Source organism: Myotis nattereri, assembly GCF_964212035.1.
Source record: "Myotis nattereri genome assembly, chromosome: 2".
NCBI lineage: Eukaryota > Metazoa > Chordata > Mammalia > Chiroptera > Vespertilionidae > Myotis > Myotis nattereri.
In genome coordinates, this window is record NC_138076.1 from 188,898,006 (window position 1) to 188,912,526 (window position 14,521).

A 14,521-nucleotide genomic window follows, 5' to 3' on the forward strand; every position below is an offset into this window, starting at 1 on the left:
TCTACTTCACTTCTTCCACTCTTCCCTTTGTTCACTCTACTCCAGCCACAATGGCTGCCTCCTTTTACTTAAACTTGCCAGGTGCATATCTGCCTCAGGGCCTTTGCATTTGTTCTTTGTTCTGCCTGGAACATTCTCTCCCAGATACTTAGATGGCCCACTCCTTTACCCACTTTGAGTCTCTGCCAAGATGACAACTTATCAGTGAGGCTTTCCTTGATCACTCCTCTTAAAACGTACACCATCCTAACCCCTCCACTCCTCTTCCATGTCTCTGCTTTACTTTTTTTCTCCATAGCACTTATTACCCTACATCACACTATGGACTTGTGTTTGGATTTAATAGTGGTCTTTCTAAAGGCCAGAAAGCTTCAAGGACAAAGCTTTGATCTATTTGGTCACCTCTCTACATCCTAAAGGAGTCTGGTGCATTCTAGTTTCTCAATAAAGATTGAATGAATGAACAACAAAATAAAGCCTCAGGGCTAGTACTGTTACTCAGCAACCAGCTCAATGCCATGCACATTATAGTGGTTAGTAAAGACTTGTTTCATGAATGAATGAAATGGGTTAAACCTGTGAACATTTGTCTCAAACTCTAAAACTCATAGAAAAAATATATATCTTACTTTATCTTTTCTCTAGTTGTTCTATGGAAGGAATTATTAATTACTGTTGAATTCATTCTTAGTGGGCTTAAATACAAGCCTGATATATATTAAATGCATTTGGTAATAGTTACCAACATGACCTACCACTTTAATACCCTATCACCCCCTCCCTCCTCCCCAGAAGAGCATGTACCAAAGAAGATCATTGAACCAAATCCCTTGGATTTGAAATAAGGGTTCTGTGAGGACACTATTCTTTCTGTATCCAAATGTATTCCCTGCTATGGTGCAGATTGCTTTTATGTCCCACACTGTGAAGAATGAATGAGTTTGGACAGCTAGAAGAGAGCTGGTTAAGTTGTGTGATTTTGCCAACAGATGCATCAAAATCTGTGCCAATTACTTCAAAAGCAGAACATATGGCTTCAGAAAGTGTATATAAAGATATGCTAGTGATGTTTTTAGGTGATTTAATGAAAGAGACTGGTATTACATTTACTTCTTCTCTCCCACCCTTTCTTTCTTCTCTTCCCTTCTGACCCAAAATGTTATTATTCAGAAAAAAAAATGCTAGAAAAAGCAAAACAGAAAAAGAGGCTAATTGATAAATCACTATCAATAACTTATAATTGACATTCAAATCACACCACATGAGCCTTATCAATCATACATCCATGTAAGGATCATGTATATAATAAATAAATGAAATGACAATGATTTTGTGAACTTTTAATTTATTTCAGAACAAAAGGAATAAAAAAGATGAAGTATAAAGAAATCTTCCTATACCTGGTAAACTACTCCAGTGAGCTGTGTGGAAACATTGCTCTCTCTCCATAAATTTCCAGCTGTTAGATTTTGGTTTGGGCTGACAATTTACTCTTAAATAAATTGCCAGCAAGAGAATATGCTTGTGTCATTTTTGGTAAAAAGAAAAGAAAATCAACAAAGTTAATCTGAAATGCAACCTTTTAATTTAAATAAAGTAATGACTCTGGGATTATTAAGGCTAAAGATAACATATAAGTTTATGAGTATATGAAAAAATTAACACATTATTATTATTAATAGAGCATAAGCAAGAGTTTGTGATTTTATATCTATGCTAAGAGGCACGGTGCACAGTGGGGTCCCTCAACCTGGCCTGTACGCTCTTGCAATCCAGGACCCCTCGGATAATGTTGGAGAGCCGGTTATGGCCCGATCCCCACAGGCCAAGCCAAGGGACCCCACTGGTGCATAAATCTGTGCACCAGGCCAGTTTTGGCCTGATCCCCACAGACCAGGCCAAGGGACCCCATCAGTACATGAATTAGTGCACTGGGCCTCTAGTATACATATAAGATCTTTGGTTAATCTCTTCCCACCCTTCCTCCTACCCACTTCCCTCTGAGATTCATTAGTCTGTTCCATGTTTCTGGGCCTGTGGTTTCCGCTCCTGGGTTGAGCATCTGCACCCTGGTGGTCAGTGCGCATCATAGCTATCGGCCAGTCACTTAGGCTTTTATATATATACTAGAGGCACAGTGCATGAAATTCATGCGGGGGGGGGGGGTGGCGTTCCTCAGCCCAGCCTGCACCCTCTCCAATCAGGGACCCCTTGGGGGATGTTCGATTGCCGGTTTAGGGATTGGGCCTAAACTGGCAGTCAGACATCCCTCTTGCAATCTGGGACCACTGGCTCACCTGCATGCCTGCCTAATCACCCCTAACCACTCTGCCTGCCTGCCTGCCTGATGCCCCTAACTGCCTCTGCCTGCCTGCCTGATTACACCTAACTGCCTCTGCCTGCTGGCCTGATCACCCCTAACTTCTCTCCCCTGCTGGCCTGATCGCCCCTAACTGTTCTCCCCTGCTGGCCTGATCGCCCCTAACTACTCTCCCCTTCTGACCTGATTACCCTTAATTGCTCCCCTGCCATCCCCTATCTGCTCCCCTGCCTGCCTGATTGCCCCTAACCACCTCTGCCTCAGCCCCTGCCACCGTGGCTTAGTCCAGAAGGATATCTCGTCTAATTAGTATTTTACCATTCTTTTAGTATATTACCATTCTTTTGTATAGATAGGTATCTATATATACATACACTACACATTCTTATAAAATCTGTAAAGTTAGGTGAATATGAGTAACTTGAAAAAATTAAAAACAAACTAAATAAAACTAATTTGGAAATGTTAAAAACTTATCAGTGAATTCTATTTCAAGCCCTATGGTGCCATTGAAGATCAGTGCAATTTATCTTGGTATTATTACACACTTAAAATATACTAATATACATATAATGCATGTCAGAGCTGAAACAAAAGGGAAAAAATTACTGAAGAGGCATCAATAATAACAGGGTAAGGGAGCTCTGGAACCTACTTACAATAAGAAAAATGCTAAACAAAATCATTACTTTTCTTGGACCATTAAAAACTGGAAGTTGCTGGACAAGCCACCATATAAACAAATCTTGAGAGAGTCAGGCAAATACAGAAAATCATAGCCAAGATCAGCTTACATGAACAAAAGCTGATGGAACTATGAATGGGTCTCTAATTTAAAAAGTAGACGACATGTAAGAATACATGGATAATGTAAGCAGAGGAATGGGAACGTCATAAAACAATTAATAGAATTTCCTAGAAATCAAAAGTATTGTACCAGAAATGAAGACTGCTTTTTCTCTTTAAATCAATAGGCCAGACACAGCTGAGGAAAGTATTAGTAAGCATCAACATTTGTCAATAGAAACTTTCTAAACTGAAATGAGAAGGGACAAAATAATGGAGGAAAAAGCATAGGATATCAAATAACTGTAGGCCTAGGGACTCTACCCGTGCATGAATTCATGCACTGGGCCTCTACTCTATACTAATAAAAGGGTAATATGCTAATTAGACTGGGTCGACTGGACATCTTCCAGTCATCTGGTCCTCCTTCCAGAAAAAGCCACGGTGGTAGGGGCTGAGGCAGAGGTGGTTAAGGGTGATCAGGCAGGCAGGAAGAGGTGCAAGGATAGGGCCTAAACCGGCAGTCAGACATCCCCTGAGGGGTCTCAGATTGGAGAGGGTGCAGGCCAGGCTGAAGGACACTCCCTCTGTGCATGAATTTCATGCACCAGGCCTCTAGTTTTTATATAATGGGCAAAAAATCTGAACAGACACCTCACCAAAGAATATATGGATGGCAGATAACCATATGAAATAGTCCCAACATCACTTGTCATTAGAGAATTGCAAGGAAACAATAAGATAACAATACAACCCATTAAAATGGCAAAAATCACCCAAAATAAAAACAAAACTGACAACATGAAATGCTAGAAGGATTTGAAACAACAAACTCATTCATTTCTGGTGGGAGTGCAAAATGGTACAGCCACTTTGGTAAACAGTTTGGCAGTTTCTTATAAAGCTAAACATAATCTTACCATAATCCAGCAATTGTGCTTCTAAATATTTACCCAAGCAGTCTGATAACTTATGTCTACATAAATACCTCCATGCAAATGTTTACAGCCTAAACATAATTGCCAAAAATGGGGAGCAATCGAGATGTTCTTCAATGGGTAACTGGATAAACAAACTGCCGTATATCCATACACAGGAATATTCAGCAGTAAATAGAAATAAGCTCTCAAGCCAGGCCGTGACACAGAGGCACCTTAAATGCACGTTGCTAAGTGAAAGATGTCAGACTGAATCGACCTCATGCTGCGTAATTCCAATCACGACTTGACACCCACATATAATAATGGATAGGAGTGAAGGAAGAGCCATTCTGTCTTACTCTGTTGTTTTTTCTTTTGTAGTTTTGGAATAGCTCTTTCATAGCCCTTCCTGTCTCCAGGCTTACCTGCATCTGCTCAGTTCATCTTGACACTGAAACAGCATGACCTTTACAAAACAAAGTGATGATCATCTCATCCTTGTGTTTATAACACTATAATGCTTTCTCATCATTTTCAGCATAATTATAAATCTCATCGCTTGGCTTATAAGCTCTTCATAATGTGGGAGTTTTCCAGCCCAGTCTCCCCCAATTCCTCTCACTTCCTTATTTTACCAGGCTCAAGTTTTTCATACACGCTGTGACATTTTAAGTCTCCATGTTTTTTTAAGAGTGTTTGTTTGTTTGTTTTAAGATAGCGGTAGGAGTGGTAATGCGGCTGCAAATGAAGATACCCTCTTGCGAGTGTTCACGCCCCCCACCCTTTGGCACAGCCTGTAAATCTACATGTGCCCATATAGGCAGGAAGCAAAATGAGTGTGGAGCAGAGAGTATGTAAAAGCAGAGTAACTTGTAAAATCCTTGATTCTTTATCAACTAAGGCATCCAGTGGGGTTATACAAGATATTTTTCTGCTTCTCTGGGATACTTAATTCTTTTGCAACACTTTTATGCCTCAACAAAGTCCAAATATTTCCAATCTCCAATTTCTTATGTGCTCTGGTAATATAAGCATTGAAAAAAATTAAGATATTAACATACTTGTTTCTTCTTCCAGAACAAAGTAAAAATTAAAAGTTCAAATTTTATATCCAAATTTCTTTAAGTTTTAGAAAATAGTTAATGTATTACAAATAATTTTACTTAAATATTATGCCTTGTGAAATATTATTTATAATTAAAATGACAAAAAATTATAAATTATTAAATTTAAAACTCATTTGGGAAATTTAGCGATATATTTCTTAAACACCCCTCGTAATTAAAATGATTCAACTTATATAAAACTGGATTGAATTCTTGGGCACGGAATCCATTGCTTTTTATTTATTAACCTTCAAGATATAAATGAAAAGACAAAACCAAACCAGTTGATTACCATATTCCAAATTTAACTCCTCTGGTTTCAAATTTAAATCCAGGAAGAATTTGTTTTCATTCAATCACACAAGTTAATTTTTTTATTTAAAATAAAGTTGTTGTTTTGGGGGTTTTTTACATTCTTTATAAGCATTCCCATACTTTTGCTTCCTATCAAATATGTTGGAAATTGCAAGTCATGGTCCTGGCAGTTTTCCCATTCTCATTAGTCATCCCCAACAGTTGTCACTATCAAATAAACCTTTACATAAAAACAGAAAGAAAAACAAAACAAACTGTATATATAAACTATATATAAAAACAAAACAAACTATATATATATATATATATATATAAATTAGCCTTTATCTTACCATTCCACAGCAAAAAAAGTCAATTTTCAGAACTTGAAATGCCATGAAGCTAGACTATCAGGCTAAGTTTTCAGAGACAGGAGTGCTTCCTAATAATTATTGGAGGTTACACCATTTCCCTTTAGGAAATTCTTTGCAAGGAACAGTGACATTTATTCTGTAACTCTTTCTCAGAGTGGTATTTTTGTCAGATGCAGGGTAAGTCAAAATTTTCTGGCTTAAACAAACAGTAATTTAAAGGCAATCCTTAAACCTCCATCTGGAATTGATTTACTTTTCATTTTAACTTCTGGCATTATAAAGCATCCACTTCTATATTACATTAATTTTAAATTTCCATTAAGTTGTTCACTGTCTGTGTTTTATGAGGCTTAAGGATTTTTAATGCCAATTTATTTTGACCAGCACAGGAATAGAGCAAGGGAGAGATGAAGTAGGAAGTGGGGGATGGAGCTACTTCAGAAACTACAGGTATATGAACAAATTTGTCCCCTGGCTGATCTGTTGATTTATTTATTTATTTTTTTTACTTCAGCTAGAAATTTTGAGGAGTTGAGGTGGGGAGGACATAGGAAGCAAAGGAGGACACCATGAGATGAGCCTGAAAATAGAATTGTGTGCTAACTCCACTTTCCTTACTTTAAACTATCCACATGGAACATCTTATACATGCCCAGTGCATTTACCAATCGCTAGAAAGTGTCATTCTGGCAATGAAAGTATGAAGGGAAGGATAGAGGATACATGGGTAGATAGATGGATGGATGGGCCGATGATATTCCTCTACCTGGATGATTTCATTAATGTCTCATTCAACAGGTTCACATCCAAACTTACTTGACTTTAACTCATTATATTTGACCTCAGAGAATAATGATACACCCCAAACTTTATTCCATATGGGCTAATCTGTCTCCCTTACTCTCTACATATCCAATCAATGAATAATTTTTATAGGTGACCAGATCAAATTGAGCCACCTCCCTAAACAGAACTCTCTGCCCATAGACTTCAGGGTAAAACCCAAGCTCTTCAGTGTGACAGATAAGCTCCTTGACAGCCTGGGCTCTGAAGAACCTCACAAACTCTCCCCATGTGGCTCCACCTACACATCACTCAACCTGCCCTGAACAACATGTGATTCCTCCCTGATCCAGGCTCTCCCTTGTCTAGGCCTTGGAACATGATGCTCTTTGTTTGGAATGTTCTTCCTAAATCAGTGAGCTGTCACTCATCAAGGCTCAGCTCGCCATGTAGCTGTAGTATGAAGTCATTTCTATTTAGGGAATTCTCTTGTCTTGCTTTTTTCTTGTGCCTAGCACAGTGTTGAATAAATAGTTATTGATTAAATGCATGTGTGTGAAACTCACAAATGTGGGGAGGAGAGAAAGGTTTCCTGAGAAAGCCAAATGGATAAGCATTTGAAAATTATTAAATTTAGATATCAGTTTATCTGCCTGAGGTTTGATTTCTGTACACACATCTTTGCTCTGAGCCCCTCTTCTTAAGACCTGACACTTCAAGGCACACAATTTGCTGGTTTTTTTGACATCTCATTTCCAGTCCAGCCTATGTCCATCCCCTTTTAGTCCAGCCCCTCAATTCAAAAATGGCTTCGCCTAGGGACCCTGAAATTCCAAACTGGCGCATTCTTGGTCTCAATCATCAGTGGCTGTTAAGCCAAAACTTCAAAGAGCTGTCCTGGCCCCCACATGGCCTAGATCAGGTCTCAGTGCCCAGGTATCCATACTTCACTCTTTGGTTTGAGGCACAATGGCCCATGTTTCTTGAAGGAGGCTAGTCATAGAAAAAGAGGACTGCTAAAGGGAATATGAACTTGGTAGTTGATGTTTGAAGAAAGACCCAGAATAAGGTATGAAGGACAGGAGTGTTGGACCCAGGGTTCAGGGAAGAAGGAAATTGGATCTGGAGGCTTGATTTGAGAGGAGAATGACAGCGGTCCAGGTAAGGGAGGAAAGAAGGTGAAACTGAACTTCCTCTTAGATTTTAGGTAAACCTTCTGGTTTGTTGTCTCTAAGATGCAACAGAAGTGTCCATAGGATTGACACTTTATACTACATACTATTCTGATTTTTGTCTGTTACATTTTCTCTTCCAGAAAACAGATGTTTTTCCCCCTCTGAGGCACTAAAGTTAGTTAGACTCATCTCAGTCTGGCCTGCCTTCTTTTAGCTAGCTAGGCATCATAACAGGACTTGAATAGGATAATATTCTAAATTACCCAGGTATCTTTTTCCCAGAACATGCAAAGATGCAGACTCTCAATTGCTCAAGCATAGGAACTGTCTCTTATTTTCTTTGCTGTCTTCCTGGTTGCCTAAAATGGTTCCTGGCATCCTGTTTTTTGTTGTTGAAAGAATGAACTTGTTAACGACTGAGGAGATGAATAAGGAAACAGTTGCTCATCACATACTACTTATCTGTATCATATAATGTCTGCATCATTAGATTCTTGTTTTCCTCCTTTGCTGCATCTTTGAAGACCTTTTCAAGAGAAAAGCAAAAATCTTACTTATATAAATGTCTCCTTCCTGCTCCTTGAAATTCATATTCTCTTTCTGTGTTGCCATGGTTTCTGGTCATGGATATTCCCCCCATTAAGGATGAAGAAATCTAGTCATGAACAGAAATGTTTTGAAAACATGCCTCTCTGTAAGATCAATGTTCATATGGAAAATAATTCTGGCCATTGAGAATTGAATCATATTCATAGAAATATTAAAATATAGTGGTAAGTAAAGTAAACAAACCTGGGTTCAGTCTCAGTCTGTCATTTAATTGCTCTGTAAAATAGACTAATTTATTTACTTTTAAGTACAGTTTTCAATGGATAAAATAGAAACAGTAATTCTTACTTCTGAGAGTGTTTATGAGAAATAAATAATCAGCATTCAATACAAACTCCCCTTTTGATAGTTAGCATTCCAGAAGTACATTAGTGTTTTTATATATATTTAAAACATATCTAAAACTACCGAATGGTATTTCCTAAGGATATATATACTTTAATCAAACAGCTAATATGATTTAAAAATGAATACTTAATTATACAAAGTTAATTTAACCAATAAACTATCACCAAAAATCTAGGGTAGAATTCTCTTTATACAAGGTGGGGCTAAAGGAGGTTTACAGTTGTGAGCTTTCAAAACACAGTTTATTCTTGTATCGTTATTTGTTAATTATTGTGTTATTTCCCATATGAACAACGGTAAACCTAATTTTGCCCCACCCTGTATTTGTAAGTATGCTTATTTGTACTTCTCTGAAGCCTTTTGTCCACTGAAGGGTTAGAGGTAAATTTAGGGCTGATAGCAGAGGTCGGGAGTAGTGGTTCCCTTTTGGGAACCAAGAGAAGAGGTGTGGTGGATCCATGGATTACATTCTACTTAGTGAATTTTCCATTTTTTAGAAACTGGCTCTTTCTGATAGCAGTGAAATTCAATGCCAGTAACACCAAAAATAAACCACATATGAGGAAGAATTATCCAAGTAGGTTATAAATTAGGTAAAATGAGGAAAATGGTCTTCTCTAGATTAGACACGTTTGGCTTATTTAGTGAAAAGGTATGAGTTTTCAAGGCAATGGAAAGAAAATCAGATATTTCAGAATGCAGAGACTTAACTGTAACACATCAAACATGTCAAACCTTCAAACTTCTAGAAAGACAAGACCTTATATCAGACTTCCAGGGGAGCAGAGGTTATCAATACCATCATTTTTATTTCATAAGAAAACCTTGCTCAGAATGGTGGTGATGGAGAGGACAAGGTATTCAAAAGAAAAAAATATATAGTAACTATTTTAATAAACTATAGAAGTATAATTTGTAGAAGAAAAATAAAACAGCCAAGGCATTTCAGATGATATATTTTTGTAACCTTTTAAGACAAAGTTATAAAATGATGGCATGGTTCTGCTGTGACTTCTGTTGTGTTAATTTTTCTGCAGATTCTCTCAATGTCTGGTTATTATTTAATGTTAAGGAAAGTAAACTGTGACTTAGATTGATACACTTTTTCATCTATTTAGCAAGTATTGTTTAGTCTACTGTGTGCCAGACAGACACTCTTCTATACAGTCGAAAACAGTGACGAATAAAATAAATAAAATACCCTCCTGGAGTATACATTATAAAGAAGGAATCAAGTAAAATAATAATATTAAATAATGACTCCAGTTGTTTTTATTATTATTACTATTATTAATATCATTATTGTTGGTGGTGGTAGTGGTGTTTATGGAAGACCTGACTGGGAGAGTGGCAGGAAATGACCTCCTATCCTACTACACTGGCCATTGCTCATTCTGCTTAATGTTCCTTACTGTTCTGCCTTCAGGCCTTTGCACTGACTGGTCCCTCTTCTTGGAACACTATTTTCCAAGATACCTTCCCTCATCTCTTTCATGTATTTCCTGGTCACCCTATCTTAAATAACAACTCACATCATCTCTCAATGCTGCATCTCCCTTACGCTGCTCTACATTTTTATCCCATAGCATGTATCACCTCTAATCTACTATGTAACTTATCACTTTTACTTTTTATGTATCCTTCTCATAGAATATAAGCCCTGTAAAGTCAAGGATCTTAATCTGACTTGTTTGCTAGATTAGTCCAAACACCTAGAACAAAACAGAGTAGGTACTCAATAAATATTCATCCAATGAGATGAGCTCAGGGAGAATTGGGGGAAAGATGTGACATGAGCTGGTATAAGTTTTAATTGAATCAGTGAAAGTAGTTTAAGGGGGTTCTGGGGTGCAGATGAAGTAGGGATACCACTGAGGAAGCAACAGTGTTATTGTTAACATGTAAAACCAAGTGATGAGAGTGGTAGTGGTACAGGGGGTGAGAAGTGGTAGAATATATCACATATGAAAATTGTGTGCCATAGCCCTGGCCAGTGCAGCTGAGAGGTTAGAGCATTGGCCTATGCACTGAAGGGTCACAGGTTTGACTCCCAGTCAAGGGCACACATACCTGGGTGCAGGTTCAATCCCAGCCCTCCTGGGGATTATGGGGGAGGCAACCAATATATGATATTTCTCTCTCTCTCCCCTCCCTTCCTCCCTTCCACTCTCTCTTAAAATAAAGCAATGAAAAACATATCCTCAAGTGAGGATTTTTAAAAAAATCATATGCCATAGTAAAATTATAATAAAATCGGGAGCTAAAAAATACTGTTTTTTAATTACATCAGTAAATTGTGAAATGTCACCCACGCACCTCAATCACAATTTCAATAACAACAGAGCCTTTAACAAATACCACATCCACAGAGGTAAAATTATCTTCATTCTTTAGACGAATAATTTAAATTAATATGTTATTGAAAAGCTAACATTAGAAAATGTGTTTGTCTTTCCCATGAATAATCTGTGCGAGAGACGAACACACATCATCAAATAAGAAACATATGACGTCAATTTTTTCAAAGTGCTTTCTGTGTTTTTCAATGCACTCGAAATAGATTGGATTTTTAAACAAATGTATGATTCTGTTGTTAGAGCAACCATCAGATAATGATGTGTGTCTCTTTAAAAAGAATATAAAAAATGTTTCTATTGATTTTGTTGTTTGAGCCCAGCAACACTGCCCTGCTGGAAGGGGGCTGTCTACACTGAGCCAATAATCCGAAGTCAGCAGGACCCACTTATCAACAGCTGACGTCGTTTCCCAAAGGTGTACCAGAAGCCAGTTCAAGAGAACAAGTTCCTTAGAATGAAAACCCTGAGCTAATTTACTCCAATATTAGACAAAATTCTAACAAGCTTATTAATATGGCTTATCAGTCTCTGGAATAATACAAGTAGCAAAGCAGATGAATAGCTAGGTTATCACACATAGTCTCAGTGACTGGCAAAACAGAGAAAGCCGTGGTATTTGAGGAAGGAAAACAATTTATATTTATGTGTATATTAAAAATATATATTTGGATGTATTCAAAAACTAAAAATACTCAAAGCCCTAGTACTCTGGAGTTGCTTTGCCTCAACCACTCTTCAGCTCCTAAAAGTATTGCCACATAGCTGCACAGGGCACTGATCAAGGCTCCAGACATTTAAAAATGATTCAGTTATGTTCAGTGTTCTCAGTTCTGAGAGGTGATGGAGTGTCTAATACATCTTAGAAATATTTCTTGGACATATGATTAGTTTTAATGGTCTTGTAACTGGGGTACTTCCAATGTTATGTAAAACATCTTGTTAATTTTAATAGCACATTGCTTGAGGATGCCAGATAAATGCATTTTTATACGTCATAACCTTTAGAGTTAAAACTACATATTCTAACAAAAGATGAAACTCTTTGGCTTCTGCAGGCAGTTGTTTATTGCTGCTGCTGATTTAAAAAGGACCCTCGTAGAGATGCTGGGGAATGAACCCAGGGCTTCATACATGGAAAGTAAGCACTCTACCACTGAGCTACATAAACATATATACACTAGAGGTCCAGTGCATGAAATTCGTGCACGCGTAGAGTCCCTAGGCCTGGCCGGCAATCAGGGCCCATCAGGGCCTTCCTTCCCCCGGCTGCCGGCCAGTGTCTTTCTTCATTCCACGCTGCCCCCTGGAGGTCAACACACATCATAGTAGGTAGTCGAACTCCCGGTCAGTCCAATTCCCAAGGGGACAATTTGCATATTAGCCTTTAATTATATAGGATAGGATAATACATAGACACAGATGACAGTATGGTGATATCCAGAGGGTAAGGGGGACAGGGGCTGGGTGGAGGTGGGCAAAGGGGAGGAAAATGGGGATGGAGACTGTGCTTGGGGCAATGGGCACACAATGCAGAATGTGGATGAGGTTTTGTTGAGTTGTACACTTGAAACCTATACGATTTTGTGAACCAATGTCATCCCAATAAATTCAATTTTTTAAAAAAGATCAGCAATAGGACTAATCAGTCTTTAATTTTTTAATTTTTTTTTGCTTGCATGTCCCTAAAACCATTTTGGAAAACTATGTGACCTCTTGCAAATTTTTTACTTTATATCCAGTTTTTTTCCTGTGAATTTAAATAGCTACAAAGAGTGTAAAGATTCTGATGTCTTGTAAATATTGACATTTTAAAATAAGGACGTTTATTTTACTCTTTTAAATGTACCCAACAGACTCTAAAGCACTATCTCTTTGATATTCAACACCATCCTTTAAAAAAAAACAACAACATGTGAATAAACTCTTCTTCACCAGTTGAAAAAAAAAAAATAAAAACAGAAAAATATCTGTCTGGTGCTTACGACTTCTTACATGCCAATAAAAAGACTGCGTTAGTCTCGAGAGTGAGGAGCGACAGACTGAAAACTGAAGATAAAACCACAGTGCACTCCCTGTGGGAAGTACTGCAGGGTCAGTGGCCTGCTACTTTAGGCACTGCAAAAAATGTTGGCTCACATCCAGCCTTACACTCAGTAATTAGAAACAAATTGCTACTTTTAGTCTCTAGCCAAGCCACGTAGGCTTGTGGCCTGTTTTATGAGGTTCTCGTTGCAATGGGCACTGTGATCTCTCATATAAAACACTATGATAGTGGGTATAGATCTCTCTGTTGACTCTAACATAAGCAATCCTATTAATAAAAGCCTAATATGCCAAGTGTCCAGTCATCTGGTCGGCCGTTCAACCAATCAAAGTGTAATATGTTAATGATAAGCTAAGGTCGCTCAACCGCTCACTATGACGTGCACTGACCACCAAGGGGCAGACAGTCAACCGGTCGACCAGTCGCTATGATGTGCACTGACCACCAGGGGGCAGACACTCTGGTAGGTTAGCTTGCTACTTGGGTCTGGCCGATTGGGACTGAGCAAGATGGGCTGGACACACCCTGGAGCCTTCCCGCGGTCCCTCCCCAGCTGGCCACCTCCCACATCCCTCCCCAGCCCCAGTCATGCACCAGTGGTGCCCCTCAGCCTGGCCTATGCCCTCTCACAATCTGGGACCGCTTGGGGGAGGTCAGAGAGCCTGTTTTGGCCCGAGGCAGAACGACCAGTCACTATGACGCACACTGACCATCAGGGGGCAGACACTCAATGCAGGAGCTTTCCCCTGGTGGTCAGTGCATTCCCACAGAGGAAGCACTGCTCAGGCAGAAGCCAGGTTCATGGCTGGCAAGTGCAGCTGTGGTGGTGGCAGCCTCTCCCACCTCCGTGGGGAGCAGGCCTAAGCCAGCAGTCAGACATCCCTTGAGGGCTCCCAAACTGTGAGAGGGTGCAGGCCTGGCTGAGGGAACCCCCCTGAGTGCACAAATTTCGTGCAACTGGGCCTCTAGTAGATAAAGAAAAGACTGACAGTAACTTTCAATGAACTAGTCATATTTCTTCATGGAGTATCTTTAGACTACTATATACAGGGCATTTCCATAAAAATAAAAATACCCAAATAATAAGTATATTTTAAAGTATAAAATATGACAGACATTGATTCTTTAGTTGGGGTCAGTGGGATCTCAGGAAGACCCACCGTCTTCAGAGAGCTCATGAGCTGCCGACATTATGTACCAAACCGTGTGTATATTTTTCCAGAGAAAGGGTCCAAAGTTTTTATTGCATTTCTGTAGGGTCTATGACACTCCCCTCTAAAAAATTTCTTAAAAACTACTGTGGTATTTTGTGGAAGAGCCACATTCAAGGGGACAAAGAGCCGCATGTGGCTCGCGAGCCGCCATTTGCCGACCACTGGCCTAGGGCTAGGCCTTAAATTCCCTT

General features: G+C 38.9%; 1 protein-coding gene across 1 annotated transcript in view; it reads left to right on the top strand.

The window, feature by feature from the left end:
- Nucleotides 1–14,521, top strand: part of RERG (RAS like estrogen regulated growth inhibitor) — a 103,378-nt gene that overhangs the window by 75,578 nt on the left and 13,279 nt on the right. The gene's annotated exons all lie outside the window — the stretch shown is intronic.